We start from the raw sequence: 26,369 nt of genomic DNA, 5'->3' as shown, positions 1-26,369 counted from the left end.
TACTTAAAAAGAGTCGAAATGGCCAGAGGGCCAGATTCAGTCCTGAAGCATTAATCCAAATGTCCAAGTTCAGGCTGAAGATAACAAAAATGATGAAAAAATATATAGAGAGTCTCTGTGCATTTAAATAATGTCCATACATGCTATGGAGCTTATTCACGAACAGGATGGCTGGAACTTATTAACGAACTGGATGAACAGGATAGTACTAGCAATACTAATTGTCCTGTTATATTGTACTTTTGGTATCTCCACTTTTCTTTAGTTTATGCATCTACTGACTATGCATGAAATTTAATTAATACATCCTAGCTGTAACATCCGTCTATAGATGAAAATTTTATCAACACATAACATTTGATTTTTGATTTATGTCTGACATTTGACATTTGACTGACATAAAGATATTTGACTATGAAATCTCTGACTGATATCTTGACATGAAGTATGTATAATGACTGTAAGGCTTCTACATACTGAAATCAATCTCACTGTTACTTTTTTATCCTTGACATACATTTGATATAATACCACATATTATTTACCTTGTTATACACTGGTTGCAGATTGGGTTGCCTGAGGCTTTCTGCCCAATGCTTTAGCTACTAGGGTCTATCGGTACTACACACTTACCCCTAGAACTCTTGATCTAGATAACAATTAAGCATACTGAATTAAGCATACTGAGTGACCCACCTCTGAGTGGGTCAGAGGTTCAGGACAGTCAGGCAGTTAGCTGGGTTACAGTTAGAAAACAGGGTAGAGGGAAAAGTGTCAGGGAGGCTAGTCCTGAACTGGCACACCCCAACAAGTTTACCCTGTTGGCGGATGAGGGGGATGCCATTTCAGAGCTAGCAGTACAGCAGCCTCTGACCACCAGGGGGGTGTCTGCTCCAGAAAGGAGAGAGGGAGGAGTGCAGGGCAGGCTAGACAAGTACTGGTAGTGGAGGACTCAATTATTAGGGGGACAGACAGGGCGATCCGTCACAAAGACCGGGATCGCCAAACAGTGTGTTGTCTTCCGGGCGCTCGAGTTCGGCACAATGCGGATCGGGTTGACAGGTTGCTGGGTGGGGCTGGAGAAGACCCAGCAGTCATGGTACATATTGGCACCAATGACAAAGTAAGAGGTAGGTGGAGTGTCCTAAAAAATTATTTCAGGACTTAGGCCGCAAGCTTAAGGCAAGGACCTCCAAGGTAATATTTTCTGAAATATTACCTGTACCACGAGCCACACCAGAGAGGCAGCGGGAGATCAGGGAGGTAAACAAGTTGCTCAGAAGCTGGTGTAGGAAGGAGGGGTTCGGGTTCATGGAGAACTGGGCTGACTTCGCTGTTGGTTACCGGCTCTACCGTAGGGACGGGCTGCACCTCAATGGGGAGGGTGCAGCTGTGATCGGGGAGAAGATGGCTACAACGGTGGAGGAGTGTTTAAACTAGGGACTGGGGGGGAGGGAACCTATAACATAGAGGGGGAAGACAGTGTAGATAGAGAGGGGGACTTAGTAATGTAGAAAGAAAGGAGAAATGGTATGTGGAGCTCACACTAAGGGACACGAGGTTAACTGAATTCCTTCACTCAAGGAATGTAAATAAATGAAACTACATAGAAAAACCTGTAAAAAATAAATATAATAATGTTGCCAAAAAAATGAAGTCCTGTAATGGATTATCCTGTGGAAGTAAAGTCCTGAAAAATATGTTGCAAAATAAATCCAAAATGTACAATATGGAATCCAATTAATGTATCCTGAAAAAGAAATATGGGTCTTTTCAATGATTCCTATTGATTCAAATCCTGTGAATAAATAATATTGTGTCCTGTTTTGAATCTCTAAATAATTGATACAATATAGTTTATAGTTTTTCCCCAGCAGACACTGTATCTTTAGTTGTAAATATGTCTTTGTAAATATTCTGTTGAAGAGAAGAGAAGTTTTGGCGAACTGTGCCACTCACCGCCCTTTGGTTAGATGATCTCAAGGTCTTGATGTATATCTCCCCGGGGTTGTGACTTTATGACTGGAGGTGGCGACAACCAGTAATGGAGTCACGCCCCTTCTCACAGTCTAATACCGCTGCCGACAGATGATAGCAATGCTCGCTTAGGCGTGGAGATGAATACCGCCCGATGTAAGCGGCCTGTACAGGCAGCGGCGTGTGATGTAATCGGTCAGCTGATTGCAGGTCAGCTGACCTCGGTTGCACTCAATCCCAGTATGTCCCGTAAGTTGGAGTTTACCCTGACTTCGGACGGGAGGTTTTAGAGTGGCTGAAAAATCTGGACGTGGTTGTTGAGTCCAGTAGCTAACGCTGAATCAAAGAAGTTTGCTGGTGGATCACAAAAGGTCTGCTGGTGATTATAGTCCTTATTTACTAGTTATCCCGGACAGTAATATAAATGAACCGACAATCGTTCCAATATAGTCCCTTTATAACATATAAAGAAATAATGCAAAAAATGCAAATAGTGAAAAAATAAAACGTTAAGATAAAAACGCAGGTGAACTGCATCGGGTGCGAACTTGTAGCAATACCAAACGCATTTCGGGGTATCCTGGATGGTATCCTGACCCCTTCCTCAGTGGTGCATACAAAGAACTGAATACATAATTTGTGAAGAATTGTGTCCCTATATTCTCTTAAGTGAGCCTATATGCCGCAAGGGCCCTGCGGAGGCATAACTTTAGAGATATTTTAGATTAATATTTTAATATTGTATATTAAACAATGCATTGATTCGTAACTGGCTTTATTAGTATTTGTACCAGATATCCACTACGGACTTAGTAATGTACCTGGGGTGGAGTAGAGGGGGGGGGGTTAGAATAGTTAATAGGGATAGGCTTCATAGGAAGAAAAAACATACACCACTTAATTGCATGATGACTAATGCCAGAAGTCTGTCCAATAAAACTGACGAACTGGAGTGGTTGATGTCTGAGGAAAATTATCACATTATCACTGAGGCAAATAAACAAGGGAGAAAATCAAAATGATGTGATAAGAATGGGGGACTTTAACTATCCTGATATAAACTGAGAGACTGAGACCTGTGAATCTCATAAAGGAAACAGGATTCTGACTATAACTAAATACAATTATCTGTCCCAAATGGTGCAGAGCCCGACCAGAGGGGGCGCCCTCCTAGACTTAATATTAACCAACAGAGCTGAAAGAGTAACTAATGTGCAGGTAAAAGGACACCTGGGAAATAGTGATCATAATATAATACATTATAACTAGAGATGAGCGAATCGAAGCTGACGAACCCGAATTCGTTACGAATTTCATAAAATATTTGATTTCATTAAACTTCATTTTACAGTGTTCCAAGCTATTGGAGACCTAAAATGGCGAATTTACATGTGAGTACATGGGGCAGGGCATTATGGGAGGGCGGGAAACAGCAGCAGGAATGAAGGTAGGCGGGAAGACCCTGAATCACATGTTAGATGCAGCCTATCAGTATTCATTGACCCCTGTGATGTCACAGCCCTATATAATCGGCAGCCATCTTGCCTCTCTTCATTTCGTCTATACACTCAGAGATAGAGAGAACGGGACTGCGTGTGTGTGACTAGCTTATACCACAGCGTACCACTGCAACTGCTAGTCACATCAGCATTAGGGAAAGACAGGAGTGCAGAGTGCTTTGCTGTTCTCACTGAGAAGGATCATTGATAGCTAAACCTCCTATTCACGTTATTGAGCATTGCAGCAAAGAGGGGCAGATAGCTGTTAGCTGCCTCATACAGATCAACAGGCTGCCTGAACTTTATCAACCATCTTATCTCCTTATCTTTTCAGCGCAATTCAGTGTTTTTTTTGCTCCACAAATCATATGCTGTTCAGAATTGTGTGACAGAGTGCAATTTAGGGTTTAATCCCTGTATTTTTTTTTTCGTGGTGCTGCACTGTTGGGTCCTGCTGCTGTTCACAAATACGTTATTTTTCAGCGGACTGTAGTGCATTTGTCTGCCCTCATACGTGCATAACACATGCCTACATCAAAGCAGTCTACTATTCTTTATCTGTAACAAGTCTAGATCGAGGGAAAGTCCTGACTCCTGGCAAAAGTAATCACATGCTGGTGTTTTTAAAAAATACTTATTTTTTCTGCGTATAGTTGCGCATATTACTGCCCTCAGCAGTGCATACCGCATACGTACATCCAAGTATTGTACCATTTTGTATAAGGATCCATGTTGCATTGCTGCAGCCTAATGCTTTTTGTATTTGTTTTTACATTTTGAATTTTATGTCTTTAATTGTACACCTGTTCCACACATGTCACTAGGTAGGAGTAGCTATAATGGTGACGTGTAACCGGAATCGGTAGGGTCTGAAGAAGCGTGTGAACACACACGATACAGCTGTAACCCAGCTTACAACTGTTCAGCTGTGGCTCTGGATGTCCGTGCTGCCCGCATGTCTGCACTTTTGAAATAAAGACGTTTTCACTGCATCCCGGTGAGTGACGTCCCCGTTATTTCTTTGCCATTGATGATTGAAAGTCTTGCTCCGGGGGACTGGGAACCCAGAGGATTGCAGTATTCATTGTTGCCTAAGACTGCTTCATAATTTAACTCCATGCGTGCCAGCTATAGGAGTTACCCAGTTGAGAGGCTTTTTAGAGGTAGCTGTGCCGGCCAATCTGTTTTCTTGCACCTGTTGTATAATTGAAGTCTTGCATGCGGTCAGAGCACACCTATTAGCCCAAATAAGAAAAGGAATAAGAATACAAATTGAATTGTGATCATGGATTCAGATGATTCCGCAAGCAGTCTAATGGATAGATCGGATAGTGCAGTGGGAGCCGGACGGAAAGATGCAATCAGCTTTTTCAGTCAATGCAACACAAAAGATATGCTTCAAGTTATCAGTGTTAAAAATCTGGAATTTAAAGTGACATCTTTAGCCGAGAAAGAAACAAGGCTTTTTTGGACTGTGAATTCCCCGAGATTGTACAATGAGTGTGAACGTGTCCCTAGGGGACTGAGGAACTATAAGGAACCCTCGCAGTTCGCAGACGATCCAGATTTTGTACAAACGTGGAAAAATATACATCAAGAATACTCCCTACAAATGCTCAGGGCCATCATTGATAAAAACGAACATGAATATTCAAAAACTACCGAGGACTTAATGAGAGCTAAAATCGAACTTCGGGCACGTCTGACCGAAGACCAATATCAGTCTTTCACAAAGAAATTAGAGAAAAAGATTGTGGGATTGCAAGCTATAATAAAAGATCAAAAGAAAGATAAATTAATTTGTGACAAACTTGATTACAATACAGACAGAGTGTTTCAAACGAGTAGTCAGAGGAGACAGCGAACAAGAAGCAATCGTAACAATTATTTTAAACAAAAAGTTACGATGAACAGCAGCCAAAGAGATTTGAAAAAAATTTTAATAATCAAGGTGTTACAACAAGATTTAAAAATAAAAATGATGATAAACAACAAGCAGGATACCCTTTAGGAGGAAACCCCGGCGGGGACCAAGAAGAAAGAAAAGAGGAAAACCAACAAAAGAAGTTGAAAGTAAAGAAGGACAAGAAGAAGGTGACATGGCACAAGTAAAGTGACATTCAAGTGATCTGTGTGCAGTAATTAATTTAACAGATAAAATTTTGGACAGTGACACCCTTACATTTTTGTCAAGAGGCCTTAACTTCTGCATGACGGAGAACTTTGACGTGGTGGACTTTGAAGTTGATCTTTTCAAATACATTAGAAAGTTAAATCTTAAGAAAACATATGCTAGTAAAAACACCCCTCAAAGTCAACTGGAGGGAAAAATTCCCACAGTCATAGGACCGTTAGGTTTTAGTGTTTTGCAGAATGCTACTGCTACAGAATTGGAATGTTTAGACTACTTAATTGATTTGCAGGAAGGATTTGAGAACAATCCAGAGGGTGATAGGGATGTGATAATGTTGGAAGAATTTAAGGGAGGGATAAAATCTACATGCTGTCCCCAGGTTACTCCTGGTAGTAATTTGGATATGTTTCATAACCGAATGTTAAATGATGTAAAATCCCTTATTTACAAAAAAGATGTTTGCAATCTCAGATATGGTGAGAGGACTGCTCTTGAACGCCTTAAAAAAATGAATGATGTCGTGATTAAAAAAATCCGACAAAGGCGGACATGTAGTTGTAATGTCCAGTGAATATTATCGAAAAGAAGCTCTGCGTCAGCTGAGCGATCCCCTCACATATCAGAGATTGCAGACAAATTCCATCCCCAAAATTAAAACAAATCTACAAACTTTGTTGCGGAAAAATGTAGAGAAAGGGATTCTTTCAAAAAGGAGAGCAGAGAATCTTATACCATCTTTTCCATCCTACCCGCGATGGTACTTCTTGCCGACGGTGCACAAGACCTTGCAGAACCCCCCCAGGCACCCCATTGTCTCGGGGAGGGGGTCGGTCACAGAGCCACTCTCTAAATACCTGGAGTGGCTGCTGCGACCCCTTCTGCAAGAAGTGCCATCGCTGGTGAAGGATACAAATCAGTTCCTTGTATGCATTCAAGACCTACCCTGTTCTGAGAATATCATTTTAGCCTCGATCCATATAGAGAGCCTATACACTAGTATACCACAAAAAAGAGGTGTAGAGTGCATACGTGAGATACTAACACACACAACTAAAACAGAAAGTACTATTGACTTTATATGTGAATCCTTTTCCTTTATTTTGGAGAACAACACATTCCAGTTTGATGAAGTGTGGTACAGGCAGATCGGGGGTGTGGCCATGGGCACCCCCGTCGCCTGTACCTTTGCAAATCTGTATGTTGCTGCATTCGAAAACAAATTTGTTTTTTCTGATCAGAATCCCTTCCTTAAGTCCGTCAGGTGCTATCTTAGGTTCGTTGACGATGTCTTCATAGCCTGGGATGGCACACTGGCGGACTTCGGGAAGTTTGTGGATTATCTTAACACAAGCAATGACATGAATCTCAAATTTACTAGTAAGGCTGACAAAAAAGAAATGGAATTTCTAGATGTATTGGTGGAGTTAAAGGATGGTAATATCTGCACCTCTGGATTTAGAAAGCCCACAGCCTCCAACTCCCTTCTTCAGTTCTCCAGCTATCATCCTGAACACGTAAAAACTTCACTGCCGTATGGGCAATTTTTGCACCTACGGAGAATTAATAATACTGATGACAAACAAACTGGAGATCTGAAGAGGAGAATGGAGGCTCGTGGGTATCCTGAGAAATTGTTGAATGAAGCCCTTGAGAGAGCTTTCGCTCAGGATAGGAGAAATCTCCTTTTCAAAAAAACGTTAAAAAAAAGTAGAATACAAAAATAATGACCTCGCTTTTCTTTTTCATTTAAATTTAGCCCCCTTGAGAAAATCATCAGATCTGCTGTGCATAAGAACTGGCCACTTATTATGAATGATAATGATTTGTGTAAAATTTTGAATGAGAAACCATTGGTAACATTCTGACGTTGCAAAAATTTGAAAGATGTCGTTACTAGTAGCAACTTCACTTCAAAATCTGTAAAGAAAGATTGGTTGACTGGAGCCGGCCCTGTGGGTAAACACAGGTGTGGCTCTTGTATTTGGTGCCCACACCTTAAGACAGGCAAAACAGCCTTTGTAGGAGGAAAAGAAATTCCTATTAAAATGTTAATAACTTGCAGGACTCAGTGGGTGGTTTATGCAATGAACTGTACCTGTGGGAGATTCTATGTAGGAAGCACAAAGCGAGCGATGAACACTCGCTTCAGGGAACACGTTTACTCTATTAGATCCAGGAAAGGAGTCCCTAGATTCATTGAACATATGCTTGAGCTTGAGCCACGTACGGTTGTCTCCATTCTGTATTTCTGTTTTATAATCAACATAATGTATTTTTCATAGTTTTAAATGACAATAATCAGTTATAGTATGTGATTTCTTACATTAACTTATAGATTTTTCTTTACAGTACAGTTATGTCTTAAATCTGCGGTCAGTCTATTGAAAAAGGGATTACTACAAATAAAAAACAGATATTAGAAATCATAAATGTTCCTAATCTCTGTACCTGAGACATGGTTGTGTTATATAAGAAGCTGTCTATAGACGATATACTTATTAAAAACACATATATCTTCATGTATAAGGTAGAGACTATGACATCTTTGCAGGTTTAGATGTTGTATCTAGCCTGATTGTTATCAGTAATTAATATAAAAATTAATTACCTGTCTCTTTGTTCCTTTCCTGCAGCTAACGAGGTTATAGGTCCCTTTCACCCTCTGACCGGGCATCAATCAACTTTAAAAAGACACAGGTATGATAACATGTCAATTATACATGCTACAGACGCTAATATATATAACACTCTAGGGCCAGAAATACTTGTCTCAGGGATTATAAAACCGCATTAGAAAAAAGAACAAAAGAAAAGATGGAACCCATTGAGATATAGATGATAGGGATTTTTATTTCTATTGTAGTGCAGTGTATTATCCCTCCCAGGATGATGTTGACAGACACTATTAAGTTTTTGGGGGTTTTGTGTTTGCAATGTTTGGGGTATGTGTTATTTTTTTTCTTTATTCATAAATTTTAAGGGTAATATATGTTTTTTTATTTTTGGGGAAGGGGGCAGGAGCAAAATATTTTATAAATTATTATTGTTTATTTGTTTTTTAATCAAAAACTGTTATTTTTGTTGTTATTATTATTCATCAACTTCATCAATATTTTATATATTTTTATTTGGCAAAATATTTCTTTGAATGTCTTTTATCAATTTTGTGCAGAAATTTAGGATAAAGGTTAACCATGTTGCGGTGGGAATTGCTAAACTAAAAATAAATAACAGAAATACAGTTTGCCCCCAAGATTCCAAAGCACAGAATGCACTTCAGATCAACAGCCGAAGCATCGTAGGGGGACCCATTCTAATGGAGACAATGTCCTCCACCCGTTTCCAGAACATTGAGGGGCCACTCAAAGAAATGGGCAGTCGAGCTTGAGCCACAGACGGTTGTCTCCATTCTGTATTTCTGTTTTATAATCAACATAATGTATTTTTCATAGTTTTAAATGGCAATAATCAGTTATAGTATGTGATTTATTACATTAACTTATAGATTTTTCTTTACAGTACAGTTATGTCTTAAATCTGCGGGCAGTGTATTGAAAAAGGGATTACTACAAATAAAAAACAGATATTAGAAATCATAAATGTTCCTAATATCTGTACCTGAGACATGGTTGTGTTATATAACAAGCTGTCTATAGACGATATACTTATTAAAAACACATATATCTTCATGTATAAGGTAGAGACTATCACATCTTTGCAGGTTTAGATGTTGTATCTAGCCTGATTGTTATCAGTAATTAATATAAATATTAATTACCTGTCTCTTTGTTCCTTTCCTGCAGCTGACGGGGGTATAGGTCCCTTTCACCCTCTCACCGGGCATCAATCACCTATAAAAAGACACAGGTATGATAACATGTCCCTTATACATGCTACAGACGCTAATATATATAACACTCTAGGGCCAGAACTACTTGTCTCAGGGATTATAAAACCGCATTAGAAAAAAGAACAAAAGAAAAGATGGAACCCATTGAGATATAGATGATAGGGATTTTTATTTCTATTGTAGTGCAGTGTATTATCCCTCCCAGGATGATGTTGACAGAGACTATTGTTAGGTTTTTGGGGGTTTTGTGTTTGTAATGTTTGGGGTATGTGTTATTTTTTGTTTCTTTATTCATAAATTTTAAGGGTAATATATGTTTTTTTATTTTTGGGGGAAGGGGGCAGGAGAAAAATATTTTATAAATTATTATTGTTTATTTGTTTTTTAATCAAAAACTGTTATTTTTGTTGTTATTATTATTCATCAACTTCATCAATATTTTATACATTTTTATTTGGCAAAATATTTCTTGGAATGTCTTTATCAATTTTGTGCAGAAATGTAGGATAGAGGTTAACCATATTGCAGTGGGAATTGCTAAACTAAAAATTAATAACAGAAATACAGTTTGCCCCCGGGGTTCCAAAGCACAGAATGCACTTCAGATCAACAGCCGAAGCATCGTAGGGGGACCCATTCTAATGGAGACAATGTCCTCCACTCGTTTCCACAACATTGAGGGGCCACTCAAAGAAAGGGGCAGTCGAGCTTGAGCCACAGACGGTTGTCTCCATTCTGTATTTCTGTTTTATAATCAACATAATGTATTTTTCATAGTTTTAAATGGCAATAATCAGTTATAGTATGTGATTTATTACATTAACTTATAGATATGTTTTTTTACAGTACAGTTATGTCTTAAATCTGCGGTCTGTCTATTGAAAAAGGGATTACTACAAATAAAAAACAGATATTAGAAATCATAAATGTTCCCAATCTCTGTACCTGAGACACAGTTGTGTTATATAAGAAGCTTTCTATAGACGATATACTTATTAAAAACACATATATCTTCATGTATAAGGTAGAGACTATGACATCTCTGCAGGTCTAGATGTTATATCTAGCCTGATTGTTATCAGTAAATAATATAAATATTAATTACCTGTCTCTTTGTTCCTTTCCTGCAGCTGACGGGGGTATAGGTCCCTTTCACCCTCTCACCGGGCATTAATCACCTATAAAAAGACACAGGTATGATAACATGTCCCTTATACATGCTACAGACGCTAATATACATAACACTCTAGGGCCAGAACTACTTGTCTCAGGGATGACAAAACCGCATTAGAAAAAAGAACAAAAGAAAAGATGGAACCCATTGAGATATAGATGATAGGGATTTTTATTTCTATTGTAGTGCAGTGTATTATCCCTCTCAGGATGATGTTGACAGACACTATTGTTAGGTTTTTGGGGGTTTTGTGTTTGCAATGTTTGGGGTATGTGTTACTTTTTGTTTCTTTATTTATAAATTTTAAGGGTAAGATATGTTTTTTATTTTTGGGGGAAGGGGGCAGGAGCAAAATATTTTATAAATTATTATTATTTATTTGTTTTTTAATCAAAAACTGTTATTTTTGTTGTTATTATTATTCATCAATTTCATCAATATTTTAATATTTTATATATTTTTATTTGGCAAAATATTTCTTGGAATGTCTTTTATCAATTTTGTGCAGAAATTTAGGATAGAGGTTAACCATGTTGCAGTGGGAATTGCTAAACTAAAAATTAATAACAGAAATACAGTTTGCCCCCGAGGATCCAAAGCACAGAATGCACTTCAGATCAACAGCCGAAGCATCGTAGGGGGACCCATTCTAATGGAGACAATGTCCTCCACCCGTTTCCACAACATTGAGGGGCCACTCAAAGAAAGGGGCAGTCGAGCTTGAGCCACAGACGGTTGTCTCCATTCTGTATTTCTGTTTTATAATCAACATAATGTATTTTTCATAGTTTTAAATGGCAATAATCAGTTATAGTATGTGATTTATTACATTAATTTATAAATTTTTCTTTACAGTACAGTTATGTCTTAAATCTGCGGTCTGTCTATTGAAAAAGGGATTACTACAAATAAAAAACAGATATTAGAAATCATAAATGTTCCTAATCTCTGTACCTGAGACATGGTTGTGTTATATAAGAAGCTGTCTATAGACGATATACTTATTAAAAACACATATATCTTCATGTATAAGGTAGAGACTATCACATCTTTGCAGGTTTAGATGTTGTATCTTGCCTAATTGTTATCAGTAATTAATATAAATATTAATTACCTGTCTCTTTGTTCCTTTCCTGCAGCTGACGGGGGTATAGGTCCCTTTCACCCTCTCACCGGGCATCAATCACCTATAAAAAGACACAGGTATGATAACATGTCCCTTATACATGCTACAGACGCTAATATATATAACACTCTAGGGCCAGAACTACTTGTCTCAGGGATTATAAAACCGCATTAGAAAAAAGAACAAAAGAAAAGATGGAACCCATTGAGATATAGATGATAGGGATTTTTATTTCTATTGCAGTGCAGTGTATTATCCCTCCCAGGATGATGTTGACAGAGACTATTGTTAGGTTTTTGGGGGTTTTGTGTTTGTAATGTTTGGGGTATGTGTTATTTTTTGTTTCTTTATTCATAAATTTAAAGGGTAATATATGTTTTTTTTTGGGGGGGGAAGGGGGCAGGAGCAAAATATTTTATAAATTATTTTTGTTTTTTTGTTTTTTAATCAAAAACTGTTATTTTTGTTGTTATTATTATTCATCAATTTCATCAATATTTTCTATATTTTTATTTTGCAAAATATTTCTTAGAATGTCTTTTATCAATTTTGTGCAGAAATTTAGGATAGAGGTTAACCATGTTGCAGTGGGAATTGCTAAACTAAAAATTAATAACAGAAATACAGTTTGCCCCCGAGGTTCCAAAGCACAGAATGCACTTCAGATCAACAGCCGAAGCATCGTAGGGGGACCCATTCTAATGGAGACAATGTCCTCCACCCGTTTCCACAACATTGAGGGGCCACTCAAAGAAAGGGGCAGTCGAGCTTGAGCCACAGACGGTTGTCTCCATTCTGTATTTCTGTTTTATAATCAACATAATGTATTTTTCATAGTTTTAAATGGCAATAATCAGTTATAGTATGTGATTTATTACATTAACTTATAGATTTTTCTTTACAGTACAGTTATGTCTTAAATCTGCTGTCTGTCTATTGAAAAAGGGATTACTACAAACAAAAAACAGATATTAGAAATCATAAATGTTCCCAATCTCTGTACCTGAGACACAGTTGTGTTATATAAGAAGCTGTCTATAGACGATATACTTATTAAAAACACATATATCTTCATGTATAAGGTAGAGACTATGACATCTCTGCAGGTCTAGATGTTATATCTAGCCTGATTGTTATCAGTAATTAATATAAATATTAATTACCTGTCTCTTTGTTCCTTTCCTGCAGCTGACGGGGGTATAGGTCCCTTTCACCCTCTCACCGGGCATTAATCACCTATAAAAAGACACAGGTATGATAACATGTCCCTTATACATGCTACAGATGCTAATATATATAACACTCTAGGGCCAGATTTACTTGTCTCAGGGATTATAAAACCGCATTAGAAAAAAGAACAAAAGAAAAGATGGAACCCATTGAGATATAGATGATAGGGATTTGTATTTCTATTGTAGTGCAGTGTATTATCCCTCCCAGGATGATGTTGACAGACACTATTGTTAGGTTTTTGGGGGTTTTGTGTTTGCAATGTTTGGGGTATGTGTTATTTTTTGTTTCTTTATTCATAAATTTTAAGGGTAATATATATTTTTTTATTTTTGGGGAAGGGGGCAGGAGCAAAATATTTTATAAATTATTATTGTTTATTTGTTTTTTAATCAAAAACTGTTATTTTTGCTGTTATTATTATTCATCAACTTCATCAATATTTTATATATTTTTGTTTGGCAAAATATTTCTTGGAATGTCTTTTATCAATTTTGTGCAGAAATTTAGGATAGAGGTTAACCATGTTGCGGTGGGAATTGCTAAACTAAAAATTAATAACAGAAATACAGTTTGCCCCCGAGATTCCAAAGCACAGAATGCACTTCAGATCAACAGCCGAAGCATCGTAGGGGGACCCATTCTAATGGAGACAATGTCCTCCACCCGTTTCCAGAACATTGAGGGGCCACTCAAAGAAATGGGCAGTCGAGCTTGAGCCACAGACGGTTGTCTCCATTCTGTATTTCTGTTTTATAATCAACATAATGTATTTTTCATAGTTTTAAATGGCAATAATCAGTTATAGTATGTGATTTATTACATTAACTTATAGATTTTTCTTTACAGTACAGTTATGTCTTAAATCTGCTGTCTGTCTATTGAAAAAGGGATTACTACAAACAAAAAACAGATATTAGAAATCATAAATGTTCCCAATCTCTGTACCTGAGACACAGTAGTGTTATATAAGAAGCTGTCTATAGACGATATACTTATTAAAAACACATATATCTTCATGTATAAGGTAGAGACTATGACATCTCTGCAGGTCTAGATGTTATATCTAGCCTGATTGTTATCAGTAATTAATATAAATATTAATTACCTGTCTCTTTGTTCCTTTCCTGCAGCTGACGGGGGTATAGGTCCCTTTCACCCTCTCACCGGGCATTAATCACCTATAAAAAGACACAGGTATGATAACATGTCCCTTATACATGCTACAGACGCTAATATATATAACACTCTAGGGCCAGAACTACTTGTCTCAGGGATTATAAAACCGCATTAGAAAAAAGAACAAAAGAAAAGATGGAACCCATTGAGATATAGATGATAGGGATTTTTATTTCTATTGCAGTGCAGTGTATTATCCCTCCCAGGATGATGTTGACAGAGACTATTGTTAGGTTTTTGGGGGTTTTGTGTTTGTAATGTTTGGGGTATGTGTTATTTTTTGTTTCTTTATTCATAAATTTAAATATTTCTTGGAATGTCTTTTATCAATTTTGTGCAGAAATTTAGGATAGAGGTTAACCATGTTGCGGTGGGAATTGCTAAACTAAAAATTAATAACAGAAATACAGTTTGCCCCCGAGATTCCAAAGCACAGAATGCACTTCAGATCAACAGCCGAAGCATCGTAGGGGGACCCATTCTAATGGAGACAATGTCCTCCACCCGTTTCCAGAACATTGAGGGGCCACTCAAAGAAATGGGCAGTCGAGCTTGAGCCACAGACGGTTGTCTCCATTCTGTATTTCTGTTTTATAATCAACATAATGTATTTTTCATAGTTTTAAATGGCAGCAATCAGTTATAGTATGTGATTTATTACATTAACTTATAGATTTTTCTTTACAGTACAGTTATGTCTTAAATATGCGGTCAATCTATTGAAAAAGGGATTACTACAAATAAAAAACAGATATTAGAAATCATAAATGTTCCTAATCTCTGTACCTGAGACATGGTTGTGTTATATAAGAAGCTGTCTATAGACGATATACTTATTAAAAACACATATATCTTCATGTATAAGGTAGAGACTATCACATCTTTGCAGGTTTAGATGTTGTATCTTGCCTAATTGTTATCAGTAATTAATATAAATATTAATTACCTGTCTCTTTGTTCCTTTCCTGCAGCTGACGGGGGTATAGGTCCCTTTCACCCTCTCACCGGGCATCAATCACCTATAAAAAGACACAGGTATGATAACATGTCCCTTATACATGCTACAGACGATAATATATATAACACTCTAGGGCCAGAACTACTTGTCTCAGGGATTATAAAACCGCATTAGAAAAAAGAACAAAAGAAAAGATGGAACCCATTGAGATATAGATGATAGGGATTTTTATTTCTATTGCAGTGCAGTGTATTATCCCTCCCAGGATGATGTTGACAGAGACTATTGTTAGGTTTTTGGGGGTTTTGTGTTTGTAATGTTTGGGGTATGTGTTATTTTTTGTTTCTTTATTCATAAATTTAAAGGGTAATATATGTTTTTTTTTTGGGGGGGGGAAGGGGGCAGGAGCAAAATATTTTATAAATTATTTTTGTTTTTTTGTTTTTTAATCAAAAACTGTTATTTTTGTTGTTATTATTATTCATCAATTTCATCAATATTTTATATATTTTTACTTGGCAAAATATTTCTTGGAATGTCTTTTATCAATTTTGTGCAGAAATTTAGGATAGAGGTTAACCATGTTGCAGTAGGAATTGTTAAACTAAAAATTAATAACAGAAATACAGTTTGCCCCCGAGGTTCCAAAGCACAGAATGCACTTCAGATCAACAGCCGAAGCATCGTAGGGGGACCCATTCTAATGGAGACAATGTCCTCCACCCGTTTCCACAACATTGAGGGGCCACTCAAAGAAAGGGGCAGTCGAGCTTGAGCCACAGACGGTTGTCTCCATTCTGTATTTCTGTTTTATAATCAACATAATGTATTTTTCATAGTTTTAAATGGCAATAATCAGTTATAGTATGTGATTTATTACATTAACTTATAGATTTTTCTTTACAGTACAGTTATGTCTTAAATCTGCTGTCTGTCTATTGAAAAAGGGATTACTACAAACAAAAAACAGATATTAGAAATCATAAATGTTCCCAATCTCTGTACCTGAGACACAGTAGTGTTATATAAGAAGCTGTCTATAGACGATATACTTATTAAAAACACATATATCTTCATGTATAAGGTAGAGACTATGACATCTCTGCAGGTCTAGATGTTATATCTAGCCTGATTGTTATCAGTAATTAATATAAATATTAATTACCTGTCTCTTTGTTCCTTTCCTGCAGCTGACGGGGGTATAGGTCCCTTTCACCCTCTCACCGGGCATTAATCACCTATAAAAAGACACAGGTATGATAACATGTCCCTTATACATGCTACAGACGCTAATATATATAACACTCTAGGGCCAGAACTACTTGTCTCAGGGATTATAAAACCGCATTAGAAAAAAGAACAAAAGAAAAGATGGAACCCATTGAGATATAGATGATAGGGATTTTTATTTCTATTGCAGTGCAGTGTATTATATCTCCCAGGATGATGTTGACAGAGACTATTGTTAGGTTTTTGGGGGTTTTGTGTTTGTAATGTTTGGGGTATGTGTTATTTTTTGTTTCTTTATTCATAAATTTTAAGGGTAATATATGTTTTTTTATTTTTGGGGGAAGGGGGCAGGAGCAAAATATTTTATAAATTATTTTAGTTTTTTTTGTTTTTTAATCAAAAACTGTTATTTTTGTTGTTATTATTATTCATCAATTTCATCAATATTTTATATATTTTTATTTGGCAAAATATTTCTTGGAATGTCTTTTATCAATTTTGTGCAGAAATTTAGGATAAAGGTTAACCATGTTGCAGTGGGAATTGCTAAACTAAAAATTAATAACAGAAATACAGTTTGCCCCCGAGGTTCCAAAGCACAGAATGCACTTCAGATCAACAGCCGAAGCATCGTAGGGGGACCCATTCTAATGGAGACAATGTCCTCCACCCGTTTCCAGAACATTGAGGGGCCACTCAAACAAATGGGCAGTCGAGCTTGAGCCACAGACGGTTGTCTCCATTCTGTATTTCTGTTTTATAATCAACAGAATGTATTTTTCATAGTTTTAAATGGCAATAATCAGTTATAGTATGTGATTTATTACATTAACTTATAGATTTTTCTTTACAGTAGTTATGTCTTAAATCTGCGGTCTGTCTATTGAAAAAGGGATTACTACGAACAAAAAACAGATATTAGAAATCATAAATGTTCCCAATCTCTGTACCTGAGACACAGTTGTGTTATATAAGAAGCTGTCTATAGACGATATATACTTATTAAAAACACATATATCTTCATGTATAAGGTAGAGACTATGACATCTCTGCAGGTCTAGATGTTATATCTAGCCTGATTGTTATCAGTAATTAATATAAATATTAATTACCTGTCTCTTTGTTCCTTTCCTGCAGCTGACGGGGGTATAGGTCCCTTTCACCCTCTCACCGGGCATTAATCACCTATAAAAAGACACAGGTATGATAACATGTCCCTTATACATGCTACAGACGCTAATATAAATAACACTCTAGGGCCAGATTTACTTGTCTCAGGGATTATAAAACCGCATTAGAAAAAAGAACAAAAGAAAAGATGGAACCCATTGAGATATAGATGATAGGGATTTTTATTTCTATTGTAGTGCAGTGTATTATCCCTCCCAGGATGATGTTGACAGACACTATTGTTAGGTTTTTGGGGGTTTTGTGTTTGCAATGTTTGGGGTATGTGTTATTTTTTTTTTCTTTACTCATAAATTTTAAGGGTAATATATGTTTTTTTATTTTTGGGGAAGAGGGCAGGAGCAAAATATTTTATAAATTATTATTGTTTATTTGTTTTTTAATCAAAAACTGTTATTTTTGCTGTTATTATTCATCAACTTCATCAATATTTTACATATTTTTATTTGGCAAAATATTTCTTGGAATGTCTTTTATCAATTTTGTGCAGAAATTTAGGATAGAGGTTAACCATGTTGCGGTGGGAATTGCTAAACTAAAAATTTATAACAGAAATACAGTTTCCCCCCGAGATTCCAAAGCACAGAATGCACTTCAGATCAACAGCCGAAGCATCGTAGGGGGACCCATTCTAATGGAGACAATGTCCTCCACCCTTTTCCAGAACATTGAGGGGCCACTCAAAGAAATGGGCAGTCGATCTTGAGCCACAGACGGTTGTCTCCATTCTGTATTTCTTTTTTTATAATCAACATAATGTATTTTTCATAGTTTTAAATGGCAATAATCAGTTATAGTATGTGATTTATTAAATTAACTTATAGATTTTTCTTTACTGTACAGTTATGTCTTAAATCTGCGGTCAGTCTATTGAAAAAGGGATTACTACAAATAAAAAACAGATATTAGAAATCATAAATGTTCCTAATCTCTGTACCTGAGACATGGTTGTGTTATATAAGAAGCTGTCTATAGACGATATACTTATTAAAAACACATATATCTTCATGTATAAGGTAGAGACTATCACATCTTTGCAGGTTTAGATGTTGTATCTTGCCTAATTGTTATCAGTAATTAATATAAATATTAATTACCTGTCTCTTTGTTCCTTTCCTGCAGCTGACGGGGGTATAGGTCCCTTTCACCCTCTCACCGGGCATCAATCACCTATAAAAAGACACAGGTATGATAACATGTCCCTTATACATGCTACAGACGCTAATATATATAACACTCTAGGGCCAGAACTACTTGTCTCAGGGATTATAAAACCGCATTAGAAAAAAGAACAAAAGAAAAGATGGAACCCATTGAGATATAGATGATAGGGATTTTTATTTCTATTGCAGTGCAGTGTATTATCCCTCCCAGGATGATGTTGACAGAGACTATTGTTAGGTTTTTGGGGGTTTTGTGTTTGTAATGTTTGGGGTATGTGTTATTTTTTGTTTCTTTATTCATAAATTTAAATATTTCTTGGAATGTCTTTTATCAATTTTGTGCAGAAATTTAGGATAGAGGTTAACCATGTTGCGGTGGGTATTGCTAAACTAAAAATTAATAACAGAAATACAGTTTGCCCCCGAGATTCCAAAGCACAGAATGCACTTCAGATCAACAGCCGAAGCATCGTAGGGGGACCCATTCTAATGGAGACAATGTCCTCCACCCGTTTCCAGAACATTGAGGGGCCACTCAAAGAAATGGGCAGTCGAGCTTGAGCCACAGACGGTTGTCTCCATTCTGTATTTCTGTTTTATAATCAACATAATGTATTTTTCATAGTTTTAAATGGCAGCAATCAGTTATAGTATGTGATTTATTACATTAACTTATAGATTTTTCTTTACAGTACAGTTATGTCTTAAATATGCGGTCAATCTATTGAAAAAGGGATTACTACAAATAAAAAACAGATATTAGAAATCATAAATGTTCCTAATCTCTGTACCTGAGACATGGTTGTGTTATATAAGAAGCTGTCTATACACGATATACTTATTAAAAACACATATAACTTCATGTATAAGGTAGAGACTATCACATCTTTGCAGGTTTAGATGTTGTATCTTGCCTAATTGTTATCAGTAATTAATATAAATATTAATTACCTGTCTCTTTGTTCCTTTCCTGCAGCTGACGATAGGTCCCTTTCACCCTCTCACCGGGCATCAATCACCTATAAAAAGACACAGGTATGATAACATGTCCCTTATACATGCTACAGACGCTAATATATATAACACTCTAGGGCCAGAACTACTTGTCTCAGGGATTATAAAACCGCATTAGAAAAAAGAACAAAAGAAAAGATGGAACCCATTGAGATATAGATGATAGGGATTTGTATTTCTATTGTAGTGCAGTGTATTATCCCTCCCGGGATGATGTTGACAGACACTATTGTTAGGTTTTTGGGGGTTTTGTGTTTGCAATGTTTGGGGTATGTGTTATTTTTTGTTTCTTTATTCATAAATTTTAAGGGTAATATATATTTTTTTATTTTTGGGGAAGGGGGCAGGAGCAAAATATTTTATAAATTATTATTGTTTATTTGTTTTTTAATCAAAAACTGTTATTTTTGCTGTTATTATTATTTATCAACTTCATCAATATTTTATATATTTTTGTTTGGCAAAATATTTCTTGGAATGTCTTTTATCAATTTTGTGCAGAAATGTAGGATAGAGGTTAACCATGTTGCGGTGGGAATTGCTAAACTAAAAATTAATAACAGAAATACAGTTTGCCCCCGAGATTCCAAAGCACAGAATGCACTTCAGATCAACAGCCGAAGCATCGTAGGGGGACCCATTCTAATGGAGACAATGTCCTCCACCCGTTTCCAGAACATTGAGGGGCCACTCAAAGAAATGGGCAGTCGAGCTTGAGCCACAGACGGTTGTCTCCATTCTGTATTTCTGTTTTATAATCAACATAATGTATTTTTCATAGTTTTAAATGGCAATAATCAGTTATAGTATGTGATTTATTACATTAACTTATAGATTTTTCTTTACAGTACAGTTATGTCTTAAATCTGCTGTCTGTCTATTGAAAAAGGGATTACTACAAATAAAAAACAGATATTAGAAATCATAAATGTTCCCAATCTCTGTACCTGAGACACAGTAGTGTTATATAAGAAGCTGTCTATAGACGATATACTTATTAAAAACACATATATCTTCATGTATAAGGTAGAGACTATGACATCTCTGCAGGTCTAGATGTTATATCTAGCCTGATTGTTATCAGTAATTAATATAAATATTAATTACCTGTCTCTTTGTTCCTTTCCTGCAGCTGACGGGGGTATAGGTCCCTTTCACCCTCTCACCGGGCATTAATCACCTATAAAAAGACACAGGTATGATAACATGTCCCTTATACATGCTACAGACGCTAATATATATAACACTCTAGGGCCAGAACTACTTGTCTCAGGGATTATAAAACCGCATTAGAAAAAAGAACAAAAGAAAAGATGGAACCCATTGAGATATAGATGATAGGGATTTTTATTTCTATTGCAGTGCAGTGTATTATCCCTCCCAGGATGATGTTGACAGAGACTATTGTTAGGTTTTTGGGGGTTTTGTGTTTGTAATGTTTGGGGTATGTGTTATTTTTTGTTTCTTTATTCATAAATTTAAAGGGTAATATATGTTTTTTTTTATTTTTGGGGGAAGGGGGCAGGAGCAAAATATTTTATAAATTATTTTTGTTTTTATGTTTTTTAATCAAAAACTGTTATTTTTGTTGTTATTATTATTCATCAATTTCATCAATATTTTCTATATTTTTATTTGGCAAAATATTTCTTAGAATGTCTTTTATCAATTTTGTGCAGAAATTTAGGATAGAGGTTAACCATGTTGCAGTGGGAATTGCTAAACTAAAAATTAATAACAGAAATACAGTTTGCCCCCGAGGTTCCAAAGCACAGAATGCACTTCAGATCAACAGCCGAAGCATCGTAGGGGGACCCATTCTAATGGAGACAATGTCCTCCACCCGTTTCCACAACATTGAGGGGCCACTCAAAGAAAGGGGCAGTCGAGCTTGAGCCACAGACGGTTGTCTCCATTCTGTATTTCTGTTTTATAATCAACATAATGTATTTTTCATAGTTTTAAATGGCAATAATCAGTTATAGTATGTGATTTATTACATTAACTTATAGATTTTTCTTTACAGTACAGTTATGTCTTAAATCTGCTGTCTGTCTATTGAAAAAGGGATTACTACAAACAAAAAACAGATATTAGAAATCATAAATGTTCCTAATCTCTGTACCTGAGACACAGTTGTGTTATATAAGAAGCTGTCTATAGACGATATACTTATTAAAAACACATATATCTTCATGTATAAGGTAGAGACTATGACATCTCTGCAGGTCTAGATGTTATATCTAGCCTGATTGTTATCAGTAATTAATATAAATATTAATTACCTGTCTCTTTGTTCCTTTCCTGCAGCTGACGGGGGTATAGGTCCCTTTCACCCTCTCACCGGGCATTAATCACCTATAAAAAGACACAGGTATGATAACATGTCCCTTATACATGCTACAGACGCTAATATATATAACACTCTAGGGCCAGATTTACTTGTCTCAGGGATTATAAAACCGCATTAGAAAAAAGAACAAAAGAAAAGATGGAACCCATTGAGATATAGATGATAGGGATTTGTATTTCTATTGTAGTGCAGTGTATTATCCCTCCCAGGATGATGTTGACAGACACTATTGTTAGGTTTTTGGGGGTTTTGTGTTTGCAATGTTTGGGGTATGTGTTATTTTTTGTTTCTTTATTCATAAATTTTAAGGGTAATATATGTTTTTTTATTTTTGGGGAAGGGGGCAGGAGCAAAATATTTTATAAATTATTATTGTTTATTTGTTTTTTAATCAAAAACTGTTATTTTTGCTGTTATTATTATTCATCAACTTCATAAATATTTTATATATTTTTGTTTGGCAAAATATTTCTTGGAATGTCTTTTATCAATTTTGTGCAGAAATTTAGGATAGAGGTTAACCATGTTGCGGTGGGAATTGCTAAACTAAAAATTAATAACAGAATTACAGTTTGCTCCCGAGGTTCCAAAGCACAGAATGCACTTCAGATCAACAGCCGAAGCATCGTAGGGGGACCCATTCTAATGGAGACAATGTCCTCCACCCGTTTCCAGAACATTGAGGGGCCACTCAAAGAAATGGGCAGTCGAGCTTGAGCCACAGACGTTGTCTCCATTCTGTATTTCTGTTTTATAATCAACATAATGTATTTTTCATAGTTTTAAATGGCAATAATCAGTTATAGTATGTGATTTATTACATTAACTTATAGATTTTTCTTTACAGTACAGTTATGTCTTAAATCTGCTGTCTGTCTATTGAAAAAGGGATTACTACAAACAAAAAACAGATATTAGAAATCATAAATGTTCCCAATCTCTGTACCTGAGACACAGTAGTGTTATATAAGAAGCTGTCTATAGACGATATACTTATTAAAAACACATATATCTTCATGTATAAGGTAGAGACTATGACATCTCTGCAGGTCTAGATGTTATATCTAGCCTGATTGTTATCAGTAATTAATATAAATATTAATTACCTGTCTCTTTGTTCCTTTCCTGCAGCTGACGGGGGTATAGGTCCCTTTCACCCTCTCACCGGGCATTAATCACCTATAAAAAGACACAGGTATGATAACATGTCCCTTATACATGCTACAGACGCTAATATATATAACACTCTAGGGCCAGAACTACTTGTCTCAGGGATTATAAAACCGCATTAGAAAAAAGAACAAAAGAAAAGATGGAACCCATTGAGATATAGATGATAGGGATTTTTATTTCTATTGCAGTGCAGTGTATTATATCTCCCAGGATGATGTTGACAGAGACTATTGTTAGGTTTTTGGGGGTTTTGTGTTTGTAATGTTTGGGGTATGTGTTATTTTTTGTTTCTTTATTCATAAATTTTAAGGGTAATATATGTTTTTTTATTTTTGGGGGAAGGGGGCAGGAGCAAAATATTTTATAAATTATTTTAGTTTTTTTTGTTTTTTAATCAAAAACTGTTATTTTTGTTGTTATTATTATTCATCAATTTCATCAATATTTTATATATTTTTATTTGGCAAAATATTTCTTGGAATGTCTTTTATCAATTTTGTGCAGAAATTTAGGATAAAGGTTAACCATGTTGCAGTGGGAATTGCTAAACTAAAAATTAATAACAGAAATACAGTTTGCCCCCGAGGTTCCAAAGCACAGAATGCACTTCAGATCAACAGCCGAAGCATCGTAGGGGGACCCATTCTAATGGAGACAATGTCCTCCACCCGTTTCCAGAACATTGAGGGGCCACTCAAACAAATGGGCAGTCGAGCTTGAGCCACAGACGGTTGTCTCCATTCTGTATTTCTGTTTTATAATCAACAGAATGTATTTTTCATAGTTTTAAATGGCAATAATCAGTTATAGTATGTGATTTATTACATTAACTTATAGATTTTTCTTTACAGTAGTTATGTCTTAAATCTGCGGTCTGTCTATTGAAAAAGGGATTACTACGAACAAAAAACAGATATTAGAAATCATAAATGTTCCCAATCTCTGTACCTGAGACACAGTTGTGTTATATAAGAAGCTGTCTATAGACGATATATACTTATTAAAAACACATATATCTTCATGTATAAGGTAGAGACTATGACATCTCTGCAGGTCTAGATGTTATATCTAGCCTGATTGTTATCAGTAATTAATATAAATATTAATTACCTGTCTCTTTGTTCCTTTCCTGCAGCTGACGGGGGTATAGGTCCCTTTCACCCTCTCACCGGGCATTAATCACCTATAAAAAGACACAGGTATGATAACATGTCCCTTATACATGCTACAGACGCTAATATAAATAACACTCTAGGGCCAGATTTACTTGTCTCAGGGATTATAAAACCGCATTAGAAAAAAGAACAAAAGAAAAGATGGAACCCATTGAGATATAGATGATAGGGATTTTTATTTCTATTGTAGTGCAGTGTATTATCCCTCCCAGGATGATGTTGACAGACACTATTGTTAGGTTTTTGGGGGTTTTGTGTTTGCAATGTTTGGGGTATGTGTTATTTTTTTTTTCTTTACTCATAAATTTTAAGGGTAATATATGTTTTTTTATTTTTGGGGAAGAGGGCAGGAGCAAAATATTTTATAAATTATTATTGTTTATTTGTTTTTTAATCAAAAACTGTTATTTTTGCTGTTATTATTCATCAACTTCATCAATATTTTACATATTTTTATTTGGCAAAATATTTCTTGGAATGTCTTTTATCAATTTTGTGCAGAAATTTAGGATAGAGGTTAACCATGTTGCGGTGGGAATTGCTAAACTAAAAATTTATAACAGAAATACAGTTTCCCCCCGAGATTCCAAAGCACAGAATGCACTTCAGATCAACAGCCGAAGCATCGTAGGGGGACCCATTCTAATGGAGACAATGTCCTCCACCCTTTTCCAGAACATTGAGGGGCCACTCAAAGAAATGGGCAGTCGATCTTGAGCCACAGACGGTTGTCTCCATTCTGTATTTCTTTTTTTATAATCAACATAATGTATTTTTCATAGTTTTAAATGGCAATAATCAGTTATAGTATGTGATTTATTAAATTAACTTATAGATTTTTCTTTACTGTACAGTTATGTCTTAAATCTGCGGTCAGTCTATTGAAAAAGGGATTACTACAAATAAAAAACAGATATTAGAAATCATAAATGTTCCTAATCTCTGTACCTGAGACATGGTTGTGTTATATAAGAAGCTGTCTATAGACGATATACTTATTAAAAACACATATATCTTCATGTATAAGGTAGAGACTATCACATCTTTGCAGATTTAGATGTTGTATCTTGCCTAATTGTTATCAGTAATTAATATAAATATTAATTACCTGTCTCTTTGTTCCTTTCCTGCAGCTGACGGGGGTATAGGTCCCTTTCACCCTCTCACCGGGCATCAATCACCTATAAAAAGACACAGGTATGATAACATGTCCCTTATACATGCTACAGACGCTAATATATATAACACTCTAGGGCCAGAACTACTTGTCTCAGGGATTATAAAACCGCATTAGAAAAAAGAACAAAAGAAAAGATGGAACCCATTGAGATATAGATGATAGGGATTTTTATTTCTATTGCAGTGCAGTGTATTATCCCTCCCAGGATGATGTTGACAGAGACTATTGTTAGGTTTTTGGGGGTTTTGTGTTTGTAATGTTTGGGGTATGTGTTATTTTTTGTTTCTTTATTCATAAATTTAAATATTTCTTGGAATGTCTTTTATCAATTTTGTGCAGAAATTTAGGATAGAGGTTAACCATGTTGCGGTGGGTATTGCTAAACTAAAAATTAATAACAGAAATACAGTTTGCCCCCGAGATTCCAAAGCACAGAATGCACTTCAGATCAACAGCCGAAGCATCGTAGGGGGACCCATTCTAATGGAGACAATGTCCTCCACCCGTTTCCAGAACATTGAGGGGCCACTCAAAGAAATGGGCAGTCGAGCTTGAGCCACAGACGGTTGTCTCCATTCTGTATTTCTGTTTTATAATCAACATAATGTATTTTTCATAGTTTTAAATGGCAGCAATCAGTTATAGTATGTGATTTATTACATTAACTTATAGATTTTTCTTTACAGTACAGTTATGTCTTAAATATGCGGTCAATCTATTGAAAAAGGGATTACTACAAATAAAAAACAGATATTAGAAATCATAA

The sequence above is a fragment of the Hyla sarda genome, chromosome 3 (genome assembly GCF_029499605.1).
Source record: "Hyla sarda isolate aHylSar1 chromosome 3, aHylSar1.hap1, whole genome shotgun sequence".
In the NCBI taxonomy this organism is placed as follows: domain Eukaryota; kingdom Metazoa; phylum Chordata; class Amphibia; order Anura; family Hylidae; genus Hyla; species Hyla sarda.
The sequence above is the reverse complement of the archived record's forward strand: the minus strand, read 5'-3'. Positions refer to the sequence as shown.